The sequence below is a fragment of the Nicotiana tabacum genome, chromosome 5 (genome assembly GCF_000715075.1).
Source record: "Nicotiana tabacum cultivar K326 chromosome 5, ASM71507v2, whole genome shotgun sequence".
NCBI classification, from domain to species: Eukaryota; Viridiplantae; Streptophyta; class Magnoliopsida; order Solanales; family Solanaceae; genus Nicotiana; species Nicotiana tabacum.
Genome location: NC_134084.1, coordinates 78,320,705 through 78,331,102, shown reverse-complemented (window position 1 = coordinate 78,331,102; position 10,398 = coordinate 78,320,705).

Sequence of the window (10,398 nt, the reverse complement as noted above, 5' to 3'; positions counted from 1 at the left end):
TGGAGGCATCGCTGAAAATATAACATATAATTAGGAACATGAATTCTTGTATCGCACAATCTGAGATAAAAATATAGGATAACATCCTATATATCCTGTAGCCTCCTCTCTATAAGTGTGGTGCACAACACACCCATAAACAAGACTCTACTAGACACGGTCTATAGACAACCCTAGGATAGAACTGCTCTGATACCACTTTTGTCACGACCCAAACAGATGGGCTATGATGGGCGTCTGAGTCTTACCTGTCAAACACCCCTAAGCATGCGTCTAAAATATAAACCTGAATAACATCTGCTGCATTAAAAATTAACATACGTGAAAGAAGCTTGCCATCAAGGCATATGTACGTATACAGGTAGAATACAGTGGGTGAGCCGGCAAGGCTGCTATAGACAATTATACATCAAAAACTGAAAGTCAACAAGGCCACATACAACCCAACTAGACATACTGTCTACAAACCTCTAATAGAAACATAACTATACAAAGACTGGACTGAGCCAAGTCATACTCATATTCATATATATGTACAAACGTATCGTACCAATATCGAAAGCAGCTCCGGATCAAATGGAGCATGCCAACTCTCGATGATCAGGGATCCTAAGAAGGGGGACCGTCAACTTGCCTACCTGCACCTGTGGTCATGAAACGCAGCGCCGTGAAATAAGGCGCCAGTACGAAGAATGTACTGAGTATGTAAGGCATGAAAATCAGTACGTAAAAGACATAGATGAAACATGGAATATAGAAACACGTCTTTAAATTTAAATAACTTTGTAAATTCTAAAACATTTATAATGTCATGCACGTACGTATAAATGTCGTTCCATGCATAGGTATAGGTGTACATTATATCATCAAGTCACCGAGGGCATCCCATCATATCGTCTCGGCCACTGTGAGCAACATCATCAACATATACCAGCTGATCAGATGGTGGTATGTATATAACGCCGTAACCTTTTCCCATATCTCATATACATATATTTACATATATAAGCGTATATAATATCATCTGGTCATGGGTCAATGCACATGCATAAATGGGTGAAATGCATGAAAAATATGTAAAAATCTCAATATTCCTTTCAGATAAACCTTTTTTTCAACTTCGTATTATTCTGAGACCCATGAACATAAGATAATAATAATTCTCATGGGGAATCAAGAATATAGACACCCCTAGTATCTTTATGCATAGAGTAATTTATAGAAACTGTGTTTGCTCGTTTCTTCAGTATAATTTGGACCATGCCAAAAGAAAGAAGGGATGGACTTAACATACCTGTTCCTTGAATTATTTGCACGAAATGAAGCTTCTAATTTTGTGAATTTGAACGAAATTATTTTCTTGGATTCTATGAAACTCGAACAAAATTGCTTCTGATGAAGCTTTGAAATGCTTCTGCTTCAAGTCTTTGGTCTTAAACCAAAGACAGATTGTTGTTTTGAATCTTTTACAAGGAAGTGATGCCAAGTCTCATGGATAATGATAGAAAAGGGCTAACGTTCATATCCCTTGGATTATGGAGTTTCTTGAATGAAATATTACCTTGATTATTTCAAACCATAAAAGATGTCTTCAATACAAGACATTAAGTTGCCACCTCTCAAATGACTTTAAGAGTCATTGTTTTGGTAGGGAGGGCTGCCACGTGGGGGGGGGCAAGGTTATCTTAAAATATTAAATTAATTAATTAGGTAATATCCCGCTACCCAATAATTAACCAATTACCCACGTAATTAAAATTGTCTCAAATTGCTTACAATTCTACTTATTTTTAATACATTTTATATATCCTACTATCATGGTCATATGGTATCTTGTATGGTACTAGTCCGTAATTATCGGGTATTATTGCTCGACTCGTATTTTATCCTAAATTGGTCGCTTTCAACGAAACTTGTTTTCTTTAATTCGCGTACCCTTTATCCTTCATGACACTTCTTTATTGCTTGTTATAAATAGCGTATATACGTTAATCTCAAGATAATCTCATCCCCGAGACTACGTCGATTAATTGAAGACGAAACTTTTAACGTACGAAAATGTGAGATGTAACATTAAGTGTATGGGTGTCTCGATGTTCCCTAATACATGCTTATTTGCTTTGTCCTTAATCTCTATAGTGAATGTTTCATACTTGTGCTAGAACTTCATGTGTTAATTTTGACATGTTCACCTGCTATTTTGTCACTCTATAACGACCCAACCAATCGTTTTATGAGTTATATCCCCATTTCCCCCATTTTTGCTTCTCTATGTGGTGTGCAGTTGTATTTTATAGTATCGTGTTGGTTGGTTCGGGTTCGGAGTGGTCTTGGAGTGGAATGAGACAGTTAGTCTCCAAGTTAGAAGCTTTAGTTGGAAAAGTCAACCGGATGTTGACTTATATGTAAAAGATCTCGGATGTGAATTATAATGGTTTGGATAGCTTTATTAGGTGATTTTGGACTCGGGAGCGTGCTCGGAATGTAATTTGGAGGCCCGTGGTAGCATTAGGCTTGAATTGATGAAATTGGAAATTTTGCGTTTTTCCGGTTGACAGTGGAAATCTTGATATCGGGGTCAGAATGGAATTCCCAAAATAAGAGTAGGTTTGTAGTGTCATTTGTGACGTGTGTGCAAAATTTCAGGTTATTCGGACGAGGTTTGATAGGTTTCAGCATCGTTTGCGGAATTTGGAAGTTTGGAAATCCTTAGGCTTGACTCCGATGGTGATTTAGTGTTTAGATGTTGTTTTGAGTGTTCCGGAGGTTTGAATAAGTTTGGATGGTGATATGTGATTTGATGGTATGTTTGGTTGAGGTCCTGAGGGCCTTGGGGGAGGTTGACGGATCAAGGATGGGATTTGAGAAAGTGCTGAAGATTTCCTTCAACTATCATAACCACACCTGTGGACTGGAGACCACAGGTGCGAGGCTTGCAGAAGTGGAAAAACAACCGCAGAAGAGGCCAAGCCAAGAAAAGCCAGGAGCCGCATGTGCGGAAGAAGGAGCGCACATGCGTGACCGGAGGTGCGGGTACTGGACTGCAGATGCGGAAAAGGATGAATAAGTGAAAACCGCAGATGTGGTTGATTTGACCGTAGATGCGGTTGATTTGACCGCAAAAATGGTCCGTAGATACGTGAAAGTGGGCCGCAGGTGCGAGATGCCTGGGTAGAAGGTATTTAAGGAGCCCTTCGCGAATTTTTGGGTGTTCTTCACCATTTCTATCCAGATTTTGGAGATTTTTGGAGGGTTTTGAAGAGGGGATCAAGGGGATACTCATTGAGGTAAGTTATTTGAGTTTAATACTCATGATTATTGTAATTTTCAGTTGATTAAGCCTGAAATTGAAAGAAATTAGGGATGAAATTGAGGGGTTAGGGCTTGGAAATTGGAGTGTTTAATTTGAGGATTTGAGAGGCCATTTGATGTCGGATTTTGATGGTTTTGGTATGTATAGACTAGTAAGAGAAGGGAGTTTCTAGTTTTGTGATTTTTGCCAGATTCCGAGACGTGGGCCCGGGGTCGGGGTTTGGATGAATTTCGGGATTTTGATGTAAATTGTTAGTTTTTCATTTGGAATTAATCCCTTGGCCTATATTGATCATATTGTATTGCTTTTGGTTAGATTCAAGGCGTTTGGAGGCCGATTGCAGAGGCAAGGGCATTGCGGAGTAGGGATTTGATCGGTTCGAAGTAAGTAATGTTTGTAAATCTTGTCTTGAGGGTATGAATCCCCAGATTTCACATCATTTCACTATTTTTTGAGGTGACACACATGCTAGATGATGAGCGTGCAGGCGTGAACCGTTGGGAATTGTGACTTGATCTATCCCGTAGCAACTATTAAGTTGCATAGTCGACTAAAAACTATTTGATACTTATGTGCTTTAGAAAGAATTTCTATGAATTGGGCTGAATGCCATATTTGGGCTTCGTGCCAAGCTGTTTGAACCCTTAGGGGGCCTTTTACTATTATTTCCTTACTGTTTTGACTTAAGATCTGTACTCAGTCATACTATACTTTACTAATTTCATAACTTAGTCTTTATTACTCTATTTTGATGCATAAAATGATATTTTGGGCTGAGCACCCTATTTTACTGATAGCCCGAGTAGCTTGAGAGATTTCTAACTAAGTGAGGCCGAGGGCCTGTGTTGTGAGGATATTATGGGATCGGGCTGCACGCTGCACCATGTTATTACTGATTTGTGATTATGAGAGGCCGATGGACTGATTTATTATGCCACGAGGTGGCTTGTTATAGTGCTTGGGTTGTAGGAGCCCTTCCGGAGTTTGTACACCCCCAGTGAGTGCGGGTACCATGAGCGAGTGATATGATGTTTCCCGAGAGGCTGTTATTGATTCATGTTGTTCCCGAGGGGCTATTTATGAGTGATTGTAAGGTTGCCCGAGGGGCTGATTCTGAGTGATGTTATGCCCGAGGGGCAGTTTATGATAAAAGTTTTTCCTGAGGGGTTATTTATGATTTTTATAACTTTTACTCTAAATTTCATTGAATCTTTGTTGAAGCTGTTGAAAAATATCTTCAAATGATTTTTTTTATCGAAATTAGATTTTAAATGAGATGATTTGAATTCTATATTGATTTGAAAGCATGCTGTAGTTACTAAGATTTCATGACGTGGATTTATGTATTTCTTACTGCTCAGTCTTTATTTACCTTTATTACTTACTGAGTTGGCGTACTAACATTACTCCCTGCACCTTGTGTGCAGATCCAGGGGTTGCTGGACGTGATAGCGAGCACTGATATTTCATCCGTCATAGATATTCGGAGTCGGCAAGGTAGTTGCATGGCGATCACAGCCTTGCTTTTCTCCCTCTTATCTTCCTTAGACTATATTAGTATTTTCCAGACTGTAATAGTCTTAGTTGTTTCAGATAGTCCTTAGTAGATGCTCGTGACTTGTGACACCTCGATGTCGGGCTTTTGTTTTCTATCTGCGCTTTGTTATTTAGACTTATGCTATGAAGTTTTATTAATTAATAGATTAAAAACATTTTTATTATGAAATGTCGAATTATTTTGGGATTGTGGCGACTGGCCTAGTTCCTTGATAGGCGACATCACGACCGGGTTGGTTTTGGGGTCGTGACAGACTCAACATGATCCCCCTGCCCTATTAGTGATTGACTGAGATCTTGATAGTTATCTCAACTTGATCTCTCTACCATGTTTGAACCATTTTGCTTTATGACATAACTTAGATCTTCTCTAGTTAATTAGTCTATTATGGAAATCCCAGAATACCTACATGTGTCTACTATCTCATATTGTCCTGAATCTCTGCAATGTCTGTCTTGCATGTGCAATATGTTGCAATTTGTATTAAAACCATTTTCTATCGACTATGATCTTGCTTCTATGCTAATATGTTTCCTAGTCTGTCTTTTCATTTCATACCCTGTTTCTTCCAGTATTTATGTCACGACCCTGAACTGACCCAGTCGTGATGGCGCCTATCGTAAAACTAGGCCAGCCGACACATTCAAAAATTAATCCACATTTCTTTTAAAACTTAATAAAAACCATTTTTCAACTTGAATCCAATAAAAGATATAAAGTCAAAATCAAACAAAGCGGAAAAATACAAGCCCGACCTCGAGTGTCACTAAGTCATGAGCCATGCTACAATAGTTCCGAAACAAGACAAGACCAAAAATAGTCTGAAAAGTGAAACTGCGAATCGTTAAGCAGCTACCTCGCTATCTCCGTGAAGTTCGCGACCGGAATAGTCAACAGCCGCTACCATGCCTTGAGATACCTGAATCTGCACACAAGGTGTGGAGGGTAACGTGAGTACACAAACTCAGTAAGTAACAAGTCCAAGCTATGTATAAGGCTCAACAAGGCTCTAATCTCTATGTACCAATGCACAGAAGCATGAAAAATGTACCATGTACCTCTACTCACAAGTGTTCTACCACTCGGTACTGTATATGGCCATTCGGCCTAGGGAAAATCCATCCCGGAACATATACACATCACTGTCCACAGTCATCCGTACCTAGGAAGGCCATTCCAACACTATAGAGAAGATCCATCTCCAGGTATAAATACTTCGGACAAGATCCATGTCCAGGGAAGATCCATCCCTTAATAACATCAACTGCAGTCACTGGGGGTGTATAGACTACGGAGGGGCTCCTTTCAGCCCAAGCACTATAACAAGCCAACGAAGGCATAATCAATATCCCGCTGCAAGTGCAGCCCGATCCCATAATGTCACTCAATATCAGGCTCTCGGCCTCACTCAATCATCACTTCCAGTCTCGCACACACGGGCTCAAAATGTCATAATACTAGCCCGAAACAATGATAGGATGTGCCAAGTAACAATAATCGAGAATGAGGCATGATATAATATGCATAAACAAGACTGAGAACATAATATCAATGAAGCTAATGATATGATAGCAAGAAATGACCTCTCGAGTATCAACAGTAATGACGTGAAGCCTTAACATGATAATTAATATGATTTACAGCTCATTAACTTAATTACATAATCGCAACACAGAATCGACAAGAAAGAGTCACCAAGCGGTGCCATGGAATGATCCAGGCCACGATTTTCATGGTGCACGCCCACACGCCTGTCATTTGGCATTTGCATCACCTCAATAGTAATCATAGAACACGTAGTTCGGGGTTTCAAACCCTCAGAACCATGTTTGAAAGTGTTACTTATCTCAACCAAACCAAAACTCTAACCCACGATGCCCTTGCCTCTCGATCTGGCCTCCAAATGCTCCGAATCTAACCAAAATTAGTATATTACCATCAACATATGCTAAGGGAATGAAACCCATACGAAAATTATCAAATTAGACCCAAAATCCCGAATTTTCACAAACCCGGCCCCCGGTCCCACGTCTCTAAATCCAACAAAAATCGCGAGACTAGAAACTCCCTCCACTCCTGAGTCCATACATACCAAAATCATCAAAATCAGACCTCGAATGGTCCCTCAAATCCCCAATTTAAACTCTCCAATTTCAAGCCCTAATCTCCCAACTTTCTTCCCTAATTTCCACTAATATCATGATTAAACAATGGAAAAATGGTCATAAACACAAGTAATAAAGCTTAAGTAGCTTACCCAACTAGTAACCCTTGATCCCTCTTGAGAAATCATCGCCCAAGCTCAACTCCAGTCTTCAAAAATGAAGAAACGTAGCAAAATTCACGAAGAAGGCCTTTTATACCTTCTGCCCAGTGTTTTCCGCATCTGCGGTCCCAGATTCGCTTCTGTGACACTGCACCTACGGAAAAACCATCGCAGGTGCGGTTTTCACTTAACCCTAGAAATCTCGTTTCTGCGGTCAGCTTCTCGCTCCTGCTGTCTCGCAAATACGGTCCTTGTGTGCACTTGCGGTTTTCCACAGCTCCCCAAATCTCCGCATATGCTGTCCAATCCCGCTTCTACAAGGATCTCACTTTCGGTCCCCAATCCGCAGGTGTGGAAATGACTGAAGCAGCAAAGTTTAACTGCTCAAACCAAATCCTAATCCTTTCGTTAACCATCCGAATTCATCCTGAGGCCCTCGGGGCCTCAATCAAAAATACCAACAAGTCATATACCACTATTCAAACTTATCTCAACCTTCGAAACACTCAAAATGACATCGAAACACCAAATCGACATCGGATTCAAACCTAAGTACTTAGAAATTTTCAAATTCCGCAAATGATGCCAAAACCTATCAAACCTCATCCGAATGACCTGCAATTTTGCACACACGTCAAAAATGATACAACGGACCTACTCCATTCGATGTTGCTCGTTATCAGGCATAACTGGTACCACAAAATCTTAAGCAGGTGCAACCGACTGGGCTGGTGGTGCCTCCGATGTCTGCAGTCCCTGAACAACCTGCTCGAGTGTACGGGTGGTAGGAGTTTGGGTGCCTCCCCCCGCGTGAGAAGTAGTTGCTGCAGTAGAAATTGAGACCGCCCAAGCAAGGCTAGTGCACACTGTCGCACCCCCTTTTTTCCCTTTTTGACGGGGAAGTTCGGGTTTCGACATTCATGGAGGGGGGGGGAGGGAATAACTCATTTCCTTTTGGGAATTGGGTATTTGAAGAGTCTCCACCTAACAGATTATGGTGCGTTAGGGCACTTTAGAGTGATTAACTTATGGACTAGTTTGCATTACCAGAGATTAGGGTAAGGGCTCGAAATAACCTTGAGGGAAAAGTGTTAGGCACCCCTCGCGGTCCACAACAGTGCGTCCCGGCTGAACTTAAACTATGTGAATTAGTCATGTTAACAAATAAACAGTTTTAACACATATTTGCAAATAAAGGCATGTTTTTGACATTCTAAGTACATGTATAATTCAATTAATGAAAGTAAGGGAAAAGGGTTTGAACAATTTGCACATATGTAAAGAAAGTAAATTCATTTAAACAACGGGAGTTGGGAAAAAGGGGTCCTAGGTTGGTTAGCCTACATGATCATACCCACACAATGACCAGTAATCACTCCTTAATGAGGAGCTACACATGACATTAGCGTGTAGTCATCATATCCTTACTACCCAATTCCTTCTCTTTGGTCATAGCCTAAAGCTTTCTAGCATCCTTAAAAGATATCATATGCGTGCACTACCCGTCCCTTCCTTGTGGCCCTGGAGATATTTAGGACCTCTAATTTAGATAGTTCTAGACCATCCTAAAGTACTTAAAGGAGAAAAATCTAGGCATCAATCAAAACAGTTAGGATTGCATTAAAGAGAACAATTAAAGGCTCACATTTACCTCCATAAATAGAACAAGTAAGTGCACGTCTCAAACAACAGTTTCAGTTATTTAAGAGAAAACCTTAGAGCATGATATTTAGGTGGGCAGAGAATATGCAGTACTGAATTTTGACCAAAGTGTCAAAGACTTATTCAGCTTGCCTACTGATTTTAGACATGTTTGAATATGAGCAGTCACAGATAACAGAACATAGTTTTACAGTTGCAGGATTTTTAAGCACCCTACAGGCTTGCCTAGGTGTAAAATAGTGATGTCCTATGAGCATGGTATCTGTTATTGATTAGGAAGGCAGTAAATCAGTAAACAATTTTAAACGGGTAATTTGGATCCTATAGGCATGCTTTCTAGTGATATTGATTAACACGAAAAGAGTAGGTTATTTAATTAAACTGATTCAAAACTTACCAGTATAAGCTTAGAGTTAAACTGATTTTAGGTCTAACTAAACTGGTTTTAGATCCTATAGGCACGATTTCTATTTGATCATAAGGTGAAGCAAGCAGTATTTATTTGATCAAAGCGAAATCCCTATAGGCGTGATTTCTATTAAGACTGATTTTAATCCTATATGCAAGATTTCTAAGGAGACGAATTTGAATACATGCTATAATGGAAACTGAACTTCAATTGATTTACACCCTATAGGCATGATATCTAATTATAAAGCTGATTTAGGTCCTATAGGCATGGCTTCTAATTATGTGAAAGTAACGCATGCAGAATTTATTTAAACCAAAGCAGATCCTTTAGGCATATTATCTAACAAACACATTTGAATCGAAATAGACCTTATAGACATGTTATCTACCCGATTTTACCCACAATATGCAACTACCCACCCTTTTTCACTATTCACCCCAATATTTGTTTACAATAATTATTACAGACCAAGAACTGAATATAAATTACATAAATAAAATAGAAGCTAAGCTATAGGGAGCCTGAAGCAGGCCCAAAATAGTCATGGTGTACCAAGCCCTTACTGGTCTCAAATGCCCAAAGTTCTATAGCCCGATTCATGTCCAGGTGTGTCAGAGTTCCATAACGACCTCAAAGATCCCGGGTAGTGCTCACACCCTAACTTTCCTCAAACAAAGACTGATTATGTGCAGTGTGGAAGTGCCGGACCTGATATGCCAGAGTTCAGAGAGATCTCAAGAGTCTCAAAGCAGTACACATATAAGAGGGGCAGGACTTAGTAATCTAAGAGTAATGAGAGAGTGAATAATGATTAGAAAGAGTTTGGTAAGCAGTAGCAAGAGGGACTTAGGAATGAAAAAGGATATTCTAAAACCAGTACATAGTTAGGGTGAAAACAATTTGAGAAAACATAAAGAACATTTTTTGGGATCAGAGAGCAAGTCACAGAACACACAATTTCAGAACAGGCTTCACACAAGGAGAAAGGGGTAGGCGACACCTAGGATGCACCTTACTGGTGGCAAACAAATACACAGATTCCTCAAGAAGTTATGGAATTGACAAGTTAGTTATAAAGTTATGTTGAGAACACACATGTCTTAGACACAAATAGGATCTCATTAGTGAAGTAGAGCAAGTTAGACTTAGATGAACAACTGACAATCACTTCATGAAGCATTCGAGGT